This window comes from Camelus dromedarius, chromosome 1, assembly GCF_036321535.1.
Source record: "Camelus dromedarius isolate mCamDro1 chromosome 1, mCamDro1.pat, whole genome shotgun sequence".
Taxonomy (NCBI): domain Eukaryota; kingdom Metazoa; phylum Chordata; class Mammalia; order Artiodactyla; family Camelidae; genus Camelus; species Camelus dromedarius.
In genome coordinates, this window is record NC_087436.1 from 69949741 (window position 1) to 69971919 (window position 22179).

The 22179-nt window shown below is 41.8% G+C and overlaps 1 long non-coding RNA gene across 1 annotated transcript in view; it reads right to left on the bottom strand.

Annotated features, from left to right (window-relative positions):
- Nucleotides 1-22179, bottom strand: part of LOC135321161 (uncharacterized) — a 344866-nt gene that overhangs the window by 234369 nt on the left and 88318 nt on the right. Inside the window, exon 3 of the long non-coding RNA XR_010380695.1 lies at nt 11337-11430. This is a non-coding gene — a long non-coding RNA (uncharacterized LOC135321161). The remainder of the gene's footprint in view (nt 1-11336; nt 11431-22179) is intronic.

The window sequence follows — 22179 nt, forward strand, 5'->3', positions numbered from 1 at the left end:
GTATTACTTTTTAGATTCCACATATAAGTGATATCATACAGTATTTGTCTGACTTACTTTACTTAGTGTGATAATTTCTAGGTCCAGCCATGTCGCTGCAAATGGCAACATTTCATTCTTTGTTATAGCTGAATAATCTCTTATATTTAGGGATTTGTGGGATTCTCCAGCAACGTTCACCAGCCTTGCAGTAGAAATAGAGAAGGTAGTTTGTATAGCGTTGATCGAAAAGTTTGATGTTTCCTAGGGCAATATGGCAGAAAGACACAGAAGCAAGTAACTGAAAGTTACAGGAGTGCCGAGTCTTGCAAATTCCTGAAACTTCTGGTCCAGACAGACTGGTCTTCTGACTGTCCTAAGACTAGGCCTCCTATTTCCTGACTGTTCATTCGCTTACAACATTCTAATTTGAATTTCTCTTCCCCATTTCAATTCTACTATTTAAGCTTCATTTCAAATGCTATCTTTTCTACAAAGCAATCCTTAATCTTCTCTTTCACCAAAACTAAACTTTGCTTCCAAATTGTTATTGCATCTAAAATTTTTTCACTATTTGTCAATTATTTCTTGACCTGCTGTCAGATCCACAAACCGTTATGCCTGGTAATCACAGAGTACAAAGCAGCTCACATTTATATTGAGTCCTCACCATACTTTACCATGTCTAAGCACTTTCCAGATTATATATAATCCTATATCTGAGACAGGAATTATTTTTAGAAACGTTTCAGAAGTGAAGTAGCAGAGGCAGAGGCTGTAATAAGCACCTCAGGTAGCATGCAACAGATGGAATGGTTCCAGCAATCAGACTCCAGTATTTGTCTTGACCAACATTCTACACAACTTCCCACAGACTTTTTATTGTATTGTCTTTTATTGTAATTTGGGAGGTTATAGTTCCCACTAAATTTCAGGCTCCTGTAAGGAAGGATTCAGGCCTTAGATCTGTTTCCCTTAGCCCAGTAAAATGTGTGTTGCATATAATTGTTTCTCAACAAATAGTTATACAATTAATTAATGGTTCGGAGCCTGGAATCTCACTGAATTCTTGAAAGCAGGAGTAATAAAGAATTTTCCAGGTAGTTGCAATGGAGCATTTCCCTCCATTTGAAGCTACTTCCAAATAGAATCTCTTCTATTAAGCAATCAAGGCAATTTGGCCTCCTCTGAAACCTGTAGTTCAACAATTGAAGTTTTTGTTTGTTTCTCATTTTTGCATTTATTGCTTATTCTAGGCTTCATCAAGTGCCCACATTTCCAGAAGAGAAGGAATATTCTCTATTTTTTCCTTTATCTAATTTATTTTCTCAGGGAAATATATTACCGTATGATTGTTAAAAGTACATATACTAATGTTTGAACTTTAAATGATAAAATTTAGAAATCTGTTTGATGTTTGTTTGGTTTTTATCACCGCAGCCCAGTGAGAATCAAAGTGTTCCCAGGGGACCACATCTACCCAGAGAGCAGCCACCATCTCCTCTACCCTACAAGTCAAGAAGAGTTTTATCTCCTCTTTCTCCTCCCAATGGTCCAGGACTTGTTATACCACCACCTCATCTTGGTCCTCGAGGGCACGTGCCACCTCCTCTTCCTCTTGGGAGAAAAGGGCAAGCTGCACCTCCTCCTGGTACGAAAAGGCGCCCTCTTCCACGTACTCCTCCTGGTACAAAAGGGCGCCTTCCACATCGTCCTGCACCTGGTACAAAAGGACACCTTCCACCACGTACTCCTGTTGGTACAAAAGGGCGCCTTCCATCCCCTCCTGCTTCTGGCACAAAAGGGCGCCTTCCACACCCTCCTTCTCCTCCTGGCACAACAGGGAGCCTTCCACCCCCTCCTGCTTCTGGCACAAAAGGGCGCCTTCCACGCCCTCCTTCCCCTCCCGGCACAAAGGGGCGCCTTCCACGCCCTCCTTCCCCTCCCGGCACAAAGGGGCGCCTTCCACGCCCTCCTTCCCCTCCCGGCACAAAGGGGCGCCTTCCACGCCCTCCTTCCCCTGCCGGCACAAAAGGGCGCCTTCCACGCCCTCCTTCCCCTCCCGGCACAAAAGGGCGCCTTCCACGCCCTCCTTCCCCTCCCGGCACAAAAGGGCGCCTTCCACGCCCTCCTTCCCCTCCCGGCACAAAGGGGCGCCTTCCACGCCCTCCTTCCCCTGCCGGCACAAAGGGGCGCCTTCCACGCCCTCCTTTCCCTGCCGGCACAAAGGGGCGCCTTCCACGCCCTCCTTCCCCTCCCGGCACAAAGGAGCGCCTTCCACGCCCTCCTTCCCCTCCCGGCACAAAGGGGCGCCTTCCACGCCCTCCTTCCCCTGCCGGCACAAAGGGGCGCCTTCCACGCCCTCCTTCCCCTCCCGGCACAAAGGGGCGCCTTCCACGCCCTCCTTCCCCTCCCGGCACAAAGGGGCGCCTTCCACGCCCTCCTTCCCCTCCCGGCACAAAGGGGCGCCTTCCACGCCCTCCTTCCCCTCCCGGCACAAAGGGGCGCCTTCCACGCCCTCCTTCCCCTCCCGGCACAAAGGGGCGCCTTCCACGCCCTCCTTCCCCTGCCGGCACAAAGGGGCGCCTTCCACGCCCTCCTTTCCCTGCCGGCACAAAGGGGCGCCTTCCACGCCCTCCTTCCCCTCCCGGCACAAAGGAGCGCCTTCCACGCCCTCCTTCCCCTCCCGGCACAAAGGGGCGCCTTCCACGCCCTCCTTCCCCTCCTGGCACAAAAGGGCGCCTTCCACGCCTTCCTTCTCCTCCTGGTACAAAAGGATGCCTTCCACCCCGTCTTACTCCTGGTACAAAAGGGTGCTTTCCACTCCCTCATTGTCTTCCTGGTACAAAAGGGCGCCTTCCTCGCCCTCCTTATCCTTCTGGTACAAAAGGGTGCCTTCCACCCCGTCTTCCTCCTGGTACAAAAGGGTGCTTTCCACTCCCTCACTGTCTTCCTGGTACAAAAGGGCGCCTTCCTCGCCCTCCTTATCCTCCTGGTACAAAAGGGTGCCTTCCACCCTCAAATAAAACAATCACAACGGCTACAACCACTATTACTAACATTATAAAACCCATCACCATCTCAAGAGAAATCATCACTTCCACAAAACTCACCACAACAGCAGCCATCAGTTCTACAGAGCCCACCACTATAGCAATCACCCTCACTTCCACTATACCCACCACTACAGTAACAGCCACCAATTCCACAGAACCCACTGCCATAGCAACAACTGTCACTGATACAGAATCCACCAACACAGCAACTACCACTTCAACAGAACCTACCACCACAATAGCAACTATAACCACTTCCACAGAACCCTACACTACTTTCACAGAATCTACCACAAAAACCATCATTACTTCTACAGAACCCAACACAATAGAAACCACCACCATTTCCACAGAGCTCACCAATAAAACAGCAAGCATCACATCCACAGAGCCCTTCACTGCAGCGAGCACCACTACTTCCACAGAATCCACTAACACAGTTAACATCATCACTACTCCAAAACCCATCAGAACAGCAACCAACAGAGCTTCCAATGAACTCAACACCACAATAACTGCTGCCACTTCAAATGAACCTTCTACCAGAACAGGAAACACCACAATGTCCACAGGTTCCACCTCAGCCACCATCATTATTCCCACAGAACCCACTACCACAGCAATCACTACCACTTCTGCAGGACCTGCCATTCTAGCTACCACCACAACATCCACAGAATCCACCACCTCAACAACCATCACCAGTTCAACTGAACCTACCACCACAATAGCAACTCCTGTCTTTTCCACAGAACCCTATACGACTATCACAGAATCCTCCACAACAAGCATCATGACTTCTACAGAGCCCACCACAATAGAAACCACTGCCACTTCCACAGAACCCACCAATAAAACAGCAACCATTTCTGCCACAGAGTCCACTACAGCAACCATCACCACTTCAACTGAACCTACCACTACAACAGCAAACATTACCACTTCCACAGAACTCTATGCCACTTCTACAGAATCCATCACAGCAGCTGTCACTACTTCCACAGAACCTTCAGCAACAGCAACGATCACCACTTCCACAGAACCCTATATCACTTCCACAGAATCCACCACAGCAACAGTCATTACTTCCACAGAACCTACCACAATAGCAACAGCCATCACTTCCACAGAACCCACCACCACAATAGCAACCATCACTTCCGTAGAGCCAACCATCACAGCAACCACAACCATTTCAACTGAAACTACCACCACAACAAGAAACACCACAGCTTCCAAGGAATCTGTCACCACAGCAACAGTCATCACTTCTTCAGAACCCACAATCACAACAACCACTGCAACTTCAAGTGAACTGACCACCACCACAGCAACTACCACCAGTTCAACAGAATTTACACCAACAAAAGCAATCATCACTTCCACAGAACCCACCACCACAGCAACCGTGACCATTTCAACTGAACCTACAACCAGAACAGCAACCATAATTTCCACAGAGCCCACTACCTCAGCAACAACCACCACTTCACCTGAACATACCACAACAGGAACTACCACAACTTCCACAGAAATAATCACCACAGCAACAACCATCACCTCTACAGAATCTACCACAACAGAACCCACCACTGCTTCCACAGAACCCTATACCACTATCACAGGATCCATCACTGCAGCCATCATTACAACCATAGAACCCACTGCAACAGCAACCATCACTTCCACAGAGACCATCACCACAGCAACTACCACCAATTCAACTGAAACTACTACCACAACAGCAACCACCACAACTTCTACAAAACCCAGTAACACCACAGCAACCACCACCAATTCAACTAAATCTACACCAGCAACAGCAACCATCATTTTCACAGAGCCCATCACCACAGCAACTGCCACCACTTCAACTGAACTTACCACCACAACAGGAACTACCACAACTTCCACAGAAATCATCACCACAGCAACAACCATCACCTCTACAGAATCCACTACTGTTGAACACATCACCACTTCCACAGAACCCTATACCACATCCATAGAATCCATCCCAGCAACTACTATTACTTCCATAGAACCCACCACAATAGCAACCATCACTTCCACAGAGTCCACCGCTAGAGCAACAAGCACTACTTCAACTGAAACTAACATCACAAAAGGAAACACCACAACTTCCAAGGAGCCTGTCCCCACAACTACAATCATCTTTTCTTCAAAATCCACAACCACAGCAACCACTGCCATGTCAAGTGAACTGACCACCACCACAGCAACCACAACTTCTATAGAAGCCACCAACACCACAGCAACCACCACCACTTCAACTGAACATACAACCACAACAGCCACCATCACCTCTTCCATAGAGCCCACAACCACAAAAGCTATGACCACTTCAACTGAACCTACAATGACAACAGCAACCATTACTCCCACAGAGCCCACCACCATAGCAACCACTAACACTTCAATTGAACCTACCACCGTAACTGCCACCATCACCACATCCACTGAACACTATACCACTTCCACAGAATCCACCACAGCCACCATCATTATTTCCACAGAACCCCTTAGAATAGTAACCACCACCACTCTCACAGAGCCCACCACCACAGAAACCACCACTACTTCCACAGAATCACCCACGTCAGCAACCATCATCACTACAACTGAACCCACCACTGCAACAGGAACCACCACAACTTCCAAAGACCTCACCACCACAGCAACATTCATTACTTCTACAGAATTTACCACCACAGAACCCATGACCACTTCCACAGAACCCTATACTACTTCTACAGAACTTATCACAGGCACCATCATTACATCCACAGAATCTGCCACAATAGCAAACACCACCTCTTCCATGGAGCCAACCACTACAGAAACCACCACTACTTCCACACCCACCACAGCAACTATCATCACTACAACAGAACCCACTACATTATCAACCATCACCATTTCCACTGATATGACCACCACAGCAATCACTACTACCTCTTTAATTGAACCTATCACAACAAGAACCAACATAACTTCCACAGAACCCACCACCATAGCAACAATCAACACTTCTGCAGAATCTGTCACCACAGTAACCACCACCATTTCCACAGAACCCACCACAACAGCAACCATCACTCCCACAGAGCCCACCACTACAACAGCAAGCACTACTTCCTCAGAATCCCCCAACATGGTAGCCATCATCACTGCTACACAACCCAGCACAACAGCAATCATTACCACTTCCACTGAACCCATCACCACAGCAACCACCACCACTTCCATGGAACCCACCACCAGAACATTAATAATTACCACTTCCACAGAACCTTATACCACTTCTACAGAATCTACCACAGCAACCACCATTATTTCCACAGAGCCCACCACTACAGCAACCACCACTACTTCTGCAGAATCTCAAACCTCAGCAACAATCACCACTACTACAGAACTCACCACCAAAGCAGTCACCACCACTTTCCCTGGACCTACCATCACAACAGGAACATTCACAACTTCCACAGGACCCACCACCAGAGCAACCACTACCTCTCTAACTGAACCCACCACCACAGAAACCAACACAACTTCTACTGAAGCCACCACCACCACAGAAATCACCACCAATTCAACTGAACCTGCCACCACAACAGCAGCCTTCACTTCCACAGAGCCCACCACCATAGCAACCATCACCACTTTAACCAAACCTACCAAAATAGGAAACACCACAATTTTAAGAGATGCCACAAGAGCAACTATCATTACTTCTACAGAATCTACTACCATAACAACTACCAACACTTCTACAGAACTGACTGCCACAACCACCACCACCACTTTTCTAGAACCCACCATCACAGCAACCAACATTACTTCCACAGAACCCATCACTACAGCAATCACCATCACTGCAACTGAACCTATCACCACGACAGGAACCACCCCTACTTCCACAGGAAACACCACCAGAGCAACCATCATTACTTCTACAGAACCTACCACAATAACAACCACCACCACTTCCATATCACCCACCACCATAAAGGCAATAATCACTCCCACAGAGCCCAATGGTACAGTAATCACCACCACTTTAGCTGAATCTACACCCACAACAGCAACCATTATTTCCACAGAGCCTACCACCACTTCATCTGAACCCACCACAATTTCCACAGAACCCACTACAACAGCAGCAATCATCACTTCTACAGAATCCACCACCACAGCAACCACTGTCACTTCAACTGAATCTACCACAACAGCAACCATTACCACTTTCACAGAACCCACCAGCACATCAACACCCATCAGTTCCACTGAACCCACTACCACAGCAACCACCACCAGAACAGCAACCATTATCACTTCCACAGAACCCTGTAATACCACTTCCATAGACTCTATCACAGCAACCACCACTACTTCTGCAGAATCCCACACCACAGCAACAATCATCACTATTACAGAACTCACCACCACTTCCACTGAACCTACCACCACTACGGGAACCACCACAACTTCCACAGAACCCACCACCAGAGAAACACTCATCACTTCTACAGACTCCACCACCACAGCAACCAGCAAAACTTCTACTGAAGCCACCACCACCAATTCAATGGAACCTACCACAACAGCAACAATCACTACTTCCACAGAACCCTATACCACTTCCACAGAATCCACCACAATAGCAACCACCACCATTTCCACAGAACCCATCACCACAACAGCACCCATCACTTCCACAGAGTTCACCACTACAGCAACCACCACTACCTCTGCAGAACTCCAAACCACAACAACGATCTTTACCATTGCAGAACTCACCACCAAACCAATCAGCACTACATTCACTGAAACTACCACTGCAACAGGAACCACCACACCTTCCACAGAACCCACCACCAGAGCAACAATCATCACCTCTACAGAACCCACCACTACAGCAACCACCACCACTGTAACTGAATCCACCACCACAGCAACCACAACTTCTACTGAAGCCACCGCCACCACAGTAAGCACCACCACTTCAACTAAACCTACACCAACAACAGCAACTGTCGTTTCCACAGAATCCCCCACCACAGCAACCATCATTACTACTACAGAAGCAACCATGAGTACTTCCACTGACTCCACCACCACAGCAACTACCATCAGTATTTTCACAGAGCTCACTACTGCAACGGAGCCCACCACCACCACAGCAGTAGCAACCATCTCCACAGTACCTACAGCAGCTACAACTCAAATATAACCAGCCCTCTATCCACCATAGTGCCCAGTACCACTATCCATGTTACAGCTTCCAAACTACACCCATCTGTATAAAGTTTAAGAGTTCTGGGGATTAGTTCCTGTTGTTTTTTGGTTGAAGATGTGAGAAATTATTTTCCAAACTTCTCTAGCTCTTAGGAGAAATGAACTTCAATTATTTCAGTGGAACCAACCCTGTTCTAACCAGAACACCAAACAAATAAAGTATCTGAGCAATAATATGCACCTAATATTGTCATGATGACTACCACCTTTGCTATATTTTATTACCTACCAATAGCTAGTAAAATCATTTTCCCAGAAGGAAACAGACTCCTTATGAAAAAAAAAAGGCATTTATAAAAAATCTGCTTGAAGAGAGTGGACAGGATTAAATGAACCGGCAAGGGGTGTTAAGGCATACAAAGTCTAGCCAAAGTGGAGCTCGTAGTGTGCCTCAGCTTAATGGGGGCAAAGGAACAAATAACAATACCAGAGCCTGAATCAGAGTTGGGACTGTGGATGAAAAGCCAACAAATAGAATCTGTTGCAGTGAAGGGATATAATTACTGCCCACAGGAGGAAGAGAGCAGTATAGTACCCCTTCCTCTTTCCTTCTATTTCTTTGATCAGTGGACTCTGATCAAGATCTGACAGGCAAAGGAGTCCAGGTCATAGAGTTTACATGGTTGTCCTCCCAGGGTAGAGGGCTAAGCAGAGAAGGGTGAATTGTTCATGAAGAACTATCAGCATATAGTAGCCTGGTTCAGCATTTTGAAGCCAAATAAGTAGGCAAGGAAAAATGTGAGTTCCTGACTTCCTGCACAGAATGAGGAAGAGATAGCAGTAAAATAAATTATAAAATTATATCAACTTTTTATTGCCTTTCTCTTGGAAATGCACCTATCTATAGGGACAGCTAAGTAGTAAAAATATAAGTAATACAGCATAATTTTTAAAAGAAATATAAAATAATAAAATTTAAATAGAAATAATACATGCATAAATATATCAATATAAATGTGAAGTAAATATGTTTTTTAAAATTTAACTCTCTTGAGTACAGGAGCAGAAGCAATGAATACAAAGCATGAAGCAATGCCCTAATAAACTGATCGTTTTACCTCCCCTCAAATGGGTCTCAAATTATGTAATCATTTTTCATAATGATGGCATCATTGATTTTTGGAGTGAAAAGTCCATTTTATCTATTCTAGTAAATCTAAATGTCTAAGTGAGACATGAGGCAGAGTTTTATTTATTTTATTAAAGTAGAACTAAAATGAAATTTGATTATAGCAGGAAGTTACTTTTCAGAGGTGCAACCAACAAATACGGTAACAGACTTAGTTTGGTGCTCAATCAACCTAACAATATCAGGTATATTACTGGCATTTCAAAATTTTATTTGTTTCTGAAGAATAAATAAAAATTGTTTTAAACAAAAGATTGTATCAACTCTTTATGGAATGTGTGAAAAGTCTGGGAGTAAATGTATTTATATCTATGTATATTTGGCCTTTTAAGAATAGCTCTGAACTCCTACTATAAGACACTACTACTGCCAGATTTCCCCTATCTCCTTATCAGTTGTCATTTCCACAATCTGGCTTCTAAACTTCTATGATGCTTAAGCATGACACAAATTTTCCAGCATGGAGGGCCATCAGGGTCTCTGCATTGTCAGCTCTCTGTTGCTTCTCCTGCTCTTGTTAGCAACAACTGAACAGATTCATGCCAACTCCAGTTAATCTTCAATTGGTAAATAAATTCAGTTGGGCACTTTACTGTGACTTGTGTGTAAACAGAGTCAAAAGCGTTATTTATTTCCTACCTAAAGGAACTTTTCATCCCTTTGAGTTTTGGCATCCATTATCTCATCTCTCCACAAAGTTTTTAATGGGGGCAACCATTACCATCTCTGCCATGAGCCCTATTTCAGTCGCCAGGCTAGGCTGGCTACCTGGAGGGATAGTTTTGATACGGAAGAATACCTGCCTGTTTCTCTCCTCCCTTCCATGAGCCCTTGGTAAAATGAATTTGTTGAATCACATCACACTGACACACCAATGGAATATAAGGGCTCATTGGTTTTGCACGTCTCCGATTTCACATTCATTCACATTCAGCACACACTTTCCCTACTATTAATCCCTCTCCCAATCTTCTGTCTCCCATATGCCTGTTAGGAGCAACTTCCAGCTAAGACTTAGAGCCCTCCTCACAGCCTATTCCCTGTCACCCATGCTTCCTGAGCTCTCTCTCATGTTCTGCAAGCTGCACGCTGTACGGTTTCAGGAGGAGGGGTATGGCCCACCAGCTGCACCATACTCAGTAGGTCTGCCCAGCGTTCCCCCAGACTACTGTTCTTCTATGTAATATACCAGACACTTTCACCATGCCGCTTAGAGTTCTTGTTCTATTAGAAGAAAATTTCCCTAGACCCTGGGATTTCCCTTGAATACTGAAATAAGTGAACCAGGCTTCCCTCTAAAGACAGAACATATCTTCTTAAATCATGACTATCCCCGCCTTCTAAAACTGACTAAATTATAAGCTTCTCAGAAGTCTTGAAATGTTGCAGACATATTTATCTCTATTTAAAAGAAAATAAAGTAAAAAGGCATTCTTACTTTCCAAATTTCTCTTTAAGCACAAAGGGGAATACATATCTGTCAGACACCACTGCTGTTATAACCAAGCCCACAGCTCTTAGGGAAAAGGCCATGCCGTAATCATAAAAGGTGGCTGAGAAAGCCTTATCAATTTTTTCAGAGTTCCCAACCACTTCAGGGCATCATCAGATGTCATATGTGTGCATGTCTCATGCATATGGGTCAGGGAGAGGGTGAGATATGGATAGTCTTGGTTCCTAGGACAGAAAGCTCTGTCAAATTAAACAGCTGAGCTGCACTGGCTGTGCTGCAGTGACAGGACACACTGGGTTTGATTCACACAACTCAGCAGTCATCATGACACAGGGTTATGGGTGGAAAGCAAAAAATGCTTCACATAAGATGCTTCATGCAATTCAATGTCACTCACCTCCACGAATGTCTGCCATGGTCCAGGCACTGTGCTCGGTGCTTGAGTTTCAGCAGGGTACAGGGTTGCTGTCCTTATAGAACTTGCTATTTGGCTAAGAAGAGAAACATTTAACAAATTATTGCAAATGTTTTACAAAAGCATGGATCTGTATGATCAAATAGAAAGGAAACAACCCACTTTAGGTGAAAGTCTCTAAACTGCTGATGGCCCAGAACAGGGAATAAATTACGTAAGTAATTTTTAATATCAAGTTCCAAAGTACAAAACATTACAGATCACCCAGAAAACTGTTCAAAAATCCTAAATGGGTCTCACTGGGCTAAAATCAAGGTGTCAGGAGGGCTGTGCTCTTCCTGGAGGCCCTAGGGGAGCATTCACTTCTTTGCCTTTTCTAGCTTCTAGGGGTGGCCTCAGTTCCAAGGCCCATGGTCTCTTCCTCCATCTTCAAAGTACATCACTCCAACCTCTGTTTCTATCATCACTTCTCTTTCTCTGCCTCCGCCTCCCTCTTTCACATTTAAGAACCCTTGTGATTACATTGTGCCCAAGTGGATAATTCAGGCTAATCTGCTTATAATAAGGTCAGCTGATTAGCAACCTAAATTTCATTTGCCATCTTGATACCTACGGCATCACTCATATCTGGAATTTAATTCCCCCTCACCATGTAATAACACAAATAATCACAGGTTTCAGGGATTAAGGCATGAACTTCTGGAGGACGGTAGTGTATTATTCTGCCTAAACAAATGGGTAAACGACAGGGATGCTGTTAAACAGCCTACGGTGCACAAGAGAGTCCCCACAAATGTCAGTGGTGTTGGGGTTGAAAAACCCTGATCTAAGTTGACAGATGAGTTATGTTGGGAAGGTTCTGGCTACAAGGGTACAAAGGGAACCCCTGGGGAGCTAGCAGTCTTTTGTATCTTGATCTGGGTTCCGGACACACAAGTGTATACACAGGTGACATGTATTCAAGATGCAACCTGTGTAAAGGTTATGATATACACACCTTACTGGAAGTATCTTATAACTCCTTAAAAAGGCCAACAATTATTAAGCTTATGATTTTAAGATAGGGAGGGAGGTAAATACTAGAAGAAACAGCTAAAGGAATTGGAAGCACTTGCCTCTGGAGAGCAGGACTGGGATACAAAGGGGAGGAACAGGGCCAGCCTTTCTTCCCCTACAGTCACAGTTGATCTATAAAAGTTAATCATTTTAAGAAAATGACAAAATGGGGAAAGAAAAGTTCTGTCTGAATCATTTGCCCTTGGAAATCTGAGAGCCTCACCTAACAGACAACTTGGTGCCACTGAACTGAACTGAGGTAAACAGATGAGGCAGAGAAAACCTACGTAAGCCACCACCATCGGCAAAATTTGCTTCATTTAACATGTGCATGGTACTGCCAAACAGTAAGAACTTTAAAAATATTAACTCATTTAATCCTTAAAACTATTATTATCCCCCATTACACAGCCTAAAAGTGTCAGAGCCGGGATTTGAACTCAGGCAGTCACATGTTTTATTGAAACTTTTGGCAGGCCTTAAACTTAATGAATATTAAAGCTGTGAAATGCCAACTTTCTACATTATTAATCCCAGACAAAACAATAAAGTTGAATGTCTCACATTTACTCATACTTAAACTTTCTCTCTTTTTCTGAATCTCACACACTTCGCACAAATAGCCATGAGATAAATAAGACCAGTTCATCTTTGTTTACATGTTTTTTTCATTCATAAAGATAATAACAGTAGTAGCCACACCTATAAATCTTTAGTGCTTGCTTCCATTCTGATGTAGTCTACACCTAATGAGAGATAAATGGTGGCTGACCTCAGGTTCCAGTAGTTACTAAGGGCACATCCAGTTTTTGTGGGGCCTGAATCTTATGACATTTGGGTGGTCCTCTTAAGGAAAGGAATACAAAATTATAAATTCTAAATTATGCACAAGATTGCATATTTATTTAGAAAAATACAAGAAATCCCCACAAATTACAAATTTTAAAAACTGACAAAATCCCCTCCAAAATTTTAATAATCAACCACCTAAGAGATGTCTATAATTCTTGTTATGCTACATTTTTTGTATAGTCTTCAATTACCACTTCAAATGAAATTATTTAATTACCTTTTTCTGTAAGAAGCAAAAAGTAATAGTAATTCAGCTTTCCCTTAGCATGGCTGATTAAAGTATCTTTATTATTGATAGTTTAGACCTTTCATTTAAGCTTTACAACTCATTATCGGCAATAGCATGTAAATTTTCTTAATTATTGCCAAATATTGGGATAGCTTACCAAGTTTCTTTCATATATGAGCTGTAAGATTTCAGAGTATTGCAAGTTTTCTTATAAAAGTGACTTATCTTAAACACCTTTTGAAATCATGACAGTTTATTGAAAATGTCCTCAACTGTAATGATATGAGTTTTATAATATTTTTGACAATGTTAGCATTTCCTACGTATGCATAAAACCTGTGGCTCAAAACACAGATGTATTCACTGTTTGAATAGCTTGGTTTATGCACTATAAAAACAGAAAATCTGAATATTGTATTTCATGATATTCCTGAGATAGACAGATATATAATAGATGGCTGATAGATAGATAGATAAGAGAGTTTATAATTATTTTTGCTGCATAATCAAGGCAAGAGTTTCCATTTGACCAGGCATCAATGAGAACTAAATCTTCTGTTTACAATTTCACATATCTAATGAGTGAAGAAATTCGCACAGACACCTTCTGTACACTTCAAACTGTGTTTCTCTTCCTCTGTCCACTTTTCTTCTGGTGCTAGATACCTTAAGATATGTTCTTACTCTGATAGGACTTCTGTCCCTGCTCATTTATGTCACAATTTCAGGTAAGTTAGCACAACAGAATTATCTCTAGAAGCCTCTCTTGCACCAGGAAGGCTAGTAATAACTTAACTATACCTAAAAGTGATGTGACCCAAATAAATATATCCCATTATATCCAAACTAAATACATTCTCATCTCAACTTCCACATAACCTGTTCTCCAAAATGCCTGCAACGTCCTCTTCAATGCTACCTGTCACAAAAGGAAGTGAGACAACAGAGAAGTTGAAGAGGAAAAAGACATCAGTCTTAACCAATCATGGTTAAATATTTTATTTCTACAAATATTGCAAAAGCATAGGACCATATCAGTACATTGATAGGTATTATCCTGTAACAGAGAAGCTGGCTCCATTTTTGATGTTTGACTATAGACAGCTTTTAAATCCCCAACCTCCCCCCCATCTACCCCATACCTAGACAACCAAGATAAGAAATCCAGTATCCAGTGTGTGTGCCATGTCTTTTGGTGCCTTAGGGCAGTTCAAACTTCACAAACCCCAAACCCACTGTGAACTCTTCCTCAGACCCACCTCTCACTGTCATAAAGGCCTAACTCACCCTGCTTCCCTCAAGCCACCTGGACCATCTTGTACCTGCGCTGATCTCCCCAGAAAGTCCATGTTAAATGTCAGTGAAATTTGCATACTATCAGAAATGTCACTAATACTGAGGTCATTTTCCAGTATGTTAAACTTTGAGAATCCAGTGTGGTGGATTTGTAGGGAAGATAACTAATGCTTTGTAAACACACGCACCCAAGCACCCACTGCACTGACCATGACAGCAGGATGCCTGGGTTCCCAGGCAAAAGTGGACATCAAGGTCACAGTGAGAGACCATCTGCAGACATATCATTCCCTGTCTGTGATACATCTCTCCAGCACTACCTTGCTTTGGTCTGTAATGCCGAATATCTGTTTCTCCTCTCCTTCATGAAATAATATTCAGTACTCTTGACATTAATTTGAAAGTCTGACTCTGCTCTTTTGTATGTCTGGTTTTTGGGGATCAACCCTTGTTCTTGTCATCTGGTTACTATTATTGCAAATTTGATCTCTATGTGCTGAATCCTAGTCTCTATCTTTCTGACCCCAGTTTGTCACCTGATCCAAACTCAATTTTGATCTTTACTTCAGTTTATTGTTGTTGTTATTTTTAATTTTGTGCTGCATGTATTGATTGATTGATTTCTATGATTCACCATGCCAGCACATGAAGGGCAACATAGCAGACATAAGAGACAAGTTAAAGGGAATCTAAAATGTGGCTCAAACCTATGCGACAAGTTGATGCCAAGATGCCAATGTCAGGGAGTCTAGCTGGATCACAATTACTTCATATTCATTCAAGAAAGAGAGTTTGATTGTTTTTCAAAGAAATAATTAGAGGTCAAGACATCATCCATCAAATTCATTTTACTGGGGAAGCTCTATGGAATTAAAACTTTCCATATACACAGAAGCCATATATTGAATTCCTAACTGAGCTACACTTCTTAAACCTGTGTGTGCTGTTTATAGGAAAGACTAGAAGGAAAATATGGTGTGTAATAGTCACCCTCACTACTGGGAGACCACATTAAATGCTAGATCACAATCACTTCCATCTTCTAAATACTGTTTTGAAGTAAAGAGAATACAGATACCTAATAGACAACTAAGCTTGCTTGTCTGAGATTTAAACCTCATCAATATTGCTCAAGGTTGCAAATAAACTGTAAGGCGTCTTTGTGAAAATAAAAAACTACTGCCCCTCCTACCAATCTAACATAACCCTACACAAGAGTTCAAGGTTTGATAAGCAGGAAGCAACTCTCACTTACCCCTATTTCTGGGCATCTTTGATCAGTGAATAACTTATACGACCATATTTGGCAGCCCTGATATTGTCAATAATGACCAGATAATGACTATGGCCTTCTCAATTCTTATATTATTAGTTTTGGCCATCACAGACTAAAATTGGTGAAGAGACAGGACATATCTAGGCTCTCCCCGTGTCTGTGAGTGCTCTGCTGAAGAAGAAAGGCATTCTCTTGTGCACCTACTAATGTAATTGCCTGAGCCATAGCTGAGACCACCGCTGTCAGGTACCCTTCTCTGCTTTTCCCAAGCCTCAGTCTTGGATTCTCAAAGGTCTGGAGACTAGGAACTTATCTCTGCTCTTCATCCACCATAAACAACACCTGAAAGGACGTGCAGTGAAAGGCGAAACACTTAGGTTCCTGCTCCAAATTAGTGATTAATCCAAAGCCTAGAAAACACACACTGAATATCCCAACAGAGTAAATATGTTGAAAAGGCTCAAGTAGAGAGCAACCTGAAAGGCTTTCTGTCCCTCAGCTGTAAAACAAGCAAGTTGCTGCCATAGAACATAACAAAGGCTTCAGCTCTTACCCTAACAAGATGCTTCTGCTAAAACAGGAAACTGCTTCAACTAAGTGACAATATTTTATGAGCCTTAAAGATCAGTGTGCAAAAGTCCTGCTGAAAGAAACCAGTATATAATTTCAAGTGTCAAATCCCAAAGAATAAAGCATGCTAGAAAGCAAAAACTAATTGCCCAATTTATCCATGAAACATGGCAATTCAGATATTCTCACTTCTCATGGACACAGGTAATGTCAAATGTCTGCTAGGTTAATTGAAAGAGAAGGAATTAAAATATCAAATGAGTCTCTCATTGCTAAATACAAATTATCTCTCTAAGCTTCTGATGCACTCTCTTAAGGATATTAACCTAGAGACAAAAATCAGCTTTATGAATTTTTTTTAATCCCAGAAAACTCTATTGTTAACTCAACATAAAATTTCTCATCTCCCTACATGACCAAGCAATTAGATTATAAAAATCTTTTTGTTTATATGAATTTTAACTAATAGATAATAGATCTTAATTAAGAAGTACAAAAGATAATTCCATATCAATTTCTTAATTTGCAAAGTTTCTGTACCCAAGTTTTAGCAAACTGTAGAGTTATTTTAGAAGAAAAAGAAAACCTTTCATGTAGATACCCTTCCCTAGATTGGGAAACAAATCTAAGACACATGATACCAATGCCAAAAACAAAACACAATAAAGGGAAACAGACGTAAATATTGTTTTGTCATTACTAAACAGAGTATAAGTTCATACAAAAGAGAAGAAGAGAAACTAGAAGGAGTATCCTGTTGATGGATGGCTTCACAAGGGCATGAATCTGGGAAGCTTAAACTTTAAGAACAGGTAGATGTATATATATATACATATATATATCTGAGTGTGTGTGTGTTGTATGTAGTTACCCCCTTTTTAGTAACTATAAAGCTCTCATGAAAATAGAAGAGAAAATATCACATTGGACCCATCACTGCTCCAGAAAGTAGTATTATGATAATAGATTATAAATCATAAATAGCTAAATATAAGCAAACAGAAAAGAGAAAGAGAAACACAACAAACTATGACAGAGGACTAAACCACGGAGTACTAACAATAATCAAAGCTCAGAAAAATGAAAAGGAGAAAAAAACCCTACAATGCTGGTAACCTCATCAAGGACAGCTCCATAAAGGAACAGAATTTGAGAAGCCTTGTTTTCACAGAAAAGTAGCTAAATATTATACGATAAGGTGGAGCAAAAAGAAAAGTGACAGAGTCCCAAGAGTGAAGTGAATGGTATGCATAAAAGTTATAAACAATTCTTACTTTATATGGACCTCTAATATTCCAAGTATTCCTCTACGTATTCTTAGAATATAGGAGAGTGGAATGACCAAGTCAACACTGACTGAAGTTAAATTTTCCATTTCTAAAATAAATTATATCTCTTTTGAAATATAAAATCAGGTTCAGCAAGCAGATATTAAGTGCCTGATTTACACAACATTCTATGTTGGAAGCTATGGCCAATATGAAGGAGAACAAGACACCAAACATGTCCCTAACTAAGTGGGCAAGTCAGACAGACATACACATTACTGTAATAAAAGGCATACTGAGGTAGGTTCAAAATGAGGCAGTACAATGGGATTTATAGAACAAACAAATAAAATAGGCTCCTACCACTAAGATTTTATAGATCACTGTCATTCCTTCAATCTTTTTATTATTCTTTTCCAATTTTCACATTATATCTGGGATAAAATGGGCATGATTAGAAAGGGTACTTTTTAAATTAAGACCATTAGACATTCTTAAGAAGTATAGACACCTCAGTGCTTTGAGACCCCGTGGCACACAGGTTACCAAAACCTCCAGAAAACTCGGGCATTTAGAAAAACCTGGCACATTGAATCGTAACACAACTGTTCCTCAGAAGGAAGACAAAGGACAACTGTCAAACACAGTAAATGACACCCATCTATCCTTTTGTTTAAGCAGAACCCTTCAAACTAGTTACAACCTTCTCTTCCAGCACATTTGCTATCCCCAAAAAGAACCAAGTAGGAAAAAATTGCAGGTTATAAAAAACTATTTTTGCAGCACTGGTTCTTCTTACTTGTGTCCTTAGTCTTCACCTGCTCTCGGATCGGGAAGATGCTCAAACACAGTAACCGACAAGAATCCACTTAACTGGTAATTTAACCATGGTGGTAAAGAAGGATGCTGCAAGGGTAAGTACTAATAATTTTCAGCCTTTGAAAACAGACGCAGAGTTGGTTCTTTAAATTTTGAATTTTTCGGTTAATGAAAATTTTTCAGGCACTCTGATAGAATGAGCTTCTGATATGATTTCAATGAAAGTACAGTCAGTGATGCTGTTCTTATACCTTTGCAAAACATGTGGTAGGAAATAGGATAAGGAAAAGTATTCATCAAGCCCCATTTAAAAGTGCCAGGCCTATCTAATAGGCATTTCTAGACTTCCCTTCTAAACTGTATCAAATAACATTTACTCACTTGACCACAAGTTTAAATTAACTGAATGTCTTCATATAATGGCTGGATATTGTGATTCATATTACTTTTATTCAGAAATGTAATTGCAGCATCTTTTTTTATAGTATGGTTAAAAGTAAATTTTTTAAAGCAACTGTGTGATTCCCTCTTATTGCCTTATTCTAGCTCTGCAGTTTAATTAATTTCCCAAATAAGGGCATGGAACTAACAAAAAATAATACCATAGTAAAGAAGAGATGTTCCAAAAAGAAGAGCTTTCTTCTTTTCTTGTGGGATTTTTGGAGAAAAATTCATTATTTTTAGATTTACCACAACAGCATAACATAAAAACAGGAGCTTTGGAGTCAGAAAATCTTGTTTTCAAACCCCACTTTGTCACTCATTGCCTTTGAGATCTTGAACAAGTTGCTTAAACTTTTTCTGGACTTTTCTATCTGTGAAACGAAAACAATTTTATCTACTTCCTTGAGTTGTTGCTAGAATTCAGTGAGCAATGTAAATAACACATTGCCCATTCCTTAGAGCAGCTCAGTAGATGGCAGCTACTCAGTAAATGGTAGACCCGTTTTTTAGACTGGAGAGTGTTCTTAATGACATATTGCATTTAACTGGTGAGAAATCATCATCATTTCTCAAATCCTTTCTAACTCTCACATTTCATGACTTCGTAAAATGGATTCTCAACACGCTGAAATATCTAACACTTGGTACTATACAGTATAGTAGGGGGCAGTTGTTACTTAAATAATACAAAATTCACTAAATCCTAAGATATTTATATTCAGTGCTGAAATGCAGTTTGTAGCACTATTTAAATAATGATGAATATTCTGAAAATTCAAAATGGTTCAATATTACTATTTCTCTTCTATACACTTAATCATTTTTAAAATTTTAAATTGACACAACGGCCACAACCCCAGTCACTAGATGACACATTAACATCTTACTCCGGCACATTTGATGACACTACATTTGATTATCACCCTGACTTCACTTCTGTTGCTTCCTATACATCACATGCCACCACACAGCCCTCCACCTCTGAAGATGTCCCCTCAGCCACACCTACTGCTACCACAGGTGTTCCAGCTGCTCTTTCTACAACCACCTCTGCTTATACCATCACAGACACTCTTACCACCACACCTGCTACCCTAACCACTTCCACTCCTTCCAGCACCATTCAAGATGCCACCTCCACAGCTGTCACTCCAAATACAGTCACTGTCACTGCTGCCTCTGGTGTCATTAGTCAATTGGCTTCATCTGCCTCACTTGAAGTAGCAGCATCCACAAGTATCACCTCTGCTGCCACTAACATGCTTGTCATGACCAGGGAGACTTCCTCCCCTGCTGCTTCTGTCATCACACAAGCTGCCGCCAGCATGTCTTCTCCTTTTAGCATCACAGCTACAGCCACAGCTACAGCCATCCTCGCCATCACATCCACTGAAGCCACCAGCACCTCCCTTGCCACCACAACCGCTGCTGTTCTTCACACCTCCCCCAGGCTACTGCTGTCACTCCTCCAGCCACCATCCTGCTCCTTCCACTGCTGGTACCTCAACCCCTACTACCACGACCACTTTGTCAGATTCCTCCATGTCTTCCAGCACTTCACCACCTTCCATCACATCTCCTGCCCCCAGTTTACCAGTCTCTGCTGTGACCACCATTGAAATCACTGTGAATCCTATTTCCACTACTTCATCTGACTGCTCTTTACCCCACTACCATAGAAGACACCACAACTGACACTGTACCCAGGACACTGCTCACTACAGATGATACAACAACAGTGGCCCCAGCACATTTGACAACACCACTATTGACTACAACCCTGACACCACTCCTATTGCCTCAACCTCTTCAGCTCCTTCTACCACCTCAGAACTACTACCAATGGTCTCTCCAGCTCACCTGCTGCCACAACCATTTCTTCTCCCTCTTGCACTACACAGTCTGTCTCTACAAGTTCTGCCACTGCCACATCAGCTCCTGCAACCACTGCATGTCTAACCACAGCAGTAGCTGCTGAGGTCACTAAAAAATCAATTTCTTTCACCACACCTGGAGCACTTCCAGCTACATCTGCAAGTACCACATCTGTGGCCACCAACACCCCTGCTAGGACCCCTGGAGGTCCTACCACAGCTGCTTCCACACTGATTTCTACCACAACCACATCTGTCCCCTTCACCATCACAGCTTCCATCTCTACTTCCACTGTCACCTCCAACACCTCACCTCCTGCCACAGTCACTATTGCCCCATCATTAGTCATTCATTAATCATGGAGTAGATAAAGGTAACCTTCACAAGGTCACATATAATGCTAAAATAAATTAAATACATTACATAAGAGAAATTTTAATACAGAGTATATTATTCTTTGTCCTACAAATGTGTTTTTGAAAAGTTTTATGTAAGCTGATCATATTTAGTCAAATCACATTAAGAGCACTAAAAATGTTTGCTGTATGGTTATCTTTTAAATTATAATAAATACTTACAATAAGAAAAAATCACCTTTTGTTATATCTGCTGAGTAACTTTGAATTTTTATTCATGGCATTTGCTCAAACAATTATCAACGAGAGCATTTACCAAAGATAAATATTCATAAATTAATTTCTGAGGACTGTGACTGTTTACTTTTCACACAGCATATACAACAGCAGGAAGAACCAAAGAATTTACATCAAAGCCCATATAATTATTTAAGCATAATAAAGATCCACTTTAATGAACAGTGTGTATTATAGCATTACCAAACAGAAGTAAAAGCCCACCACAGAGGAAAGAGCTAGAACAAAGAAAAATCTCTTCTTGACTTTCTCTAGCTAATAAAAATTTGACATGATTTCCTTCTTTCTGTTTGCTGTATGTAAAAGAATCTAAGAGCCCCTCAGTTTCACTTAAAGGATATATATGATAAATTGGGTGCAATGATTAGATCTAGCCACAAATCTGAAATAAGCAATAAGATCCACCTCCAATACTTTCTTTACATGCTTATAACTCCTCATTCTGGGCATATATTTGACTAGAATGTATGCCCACATACAATGTAAC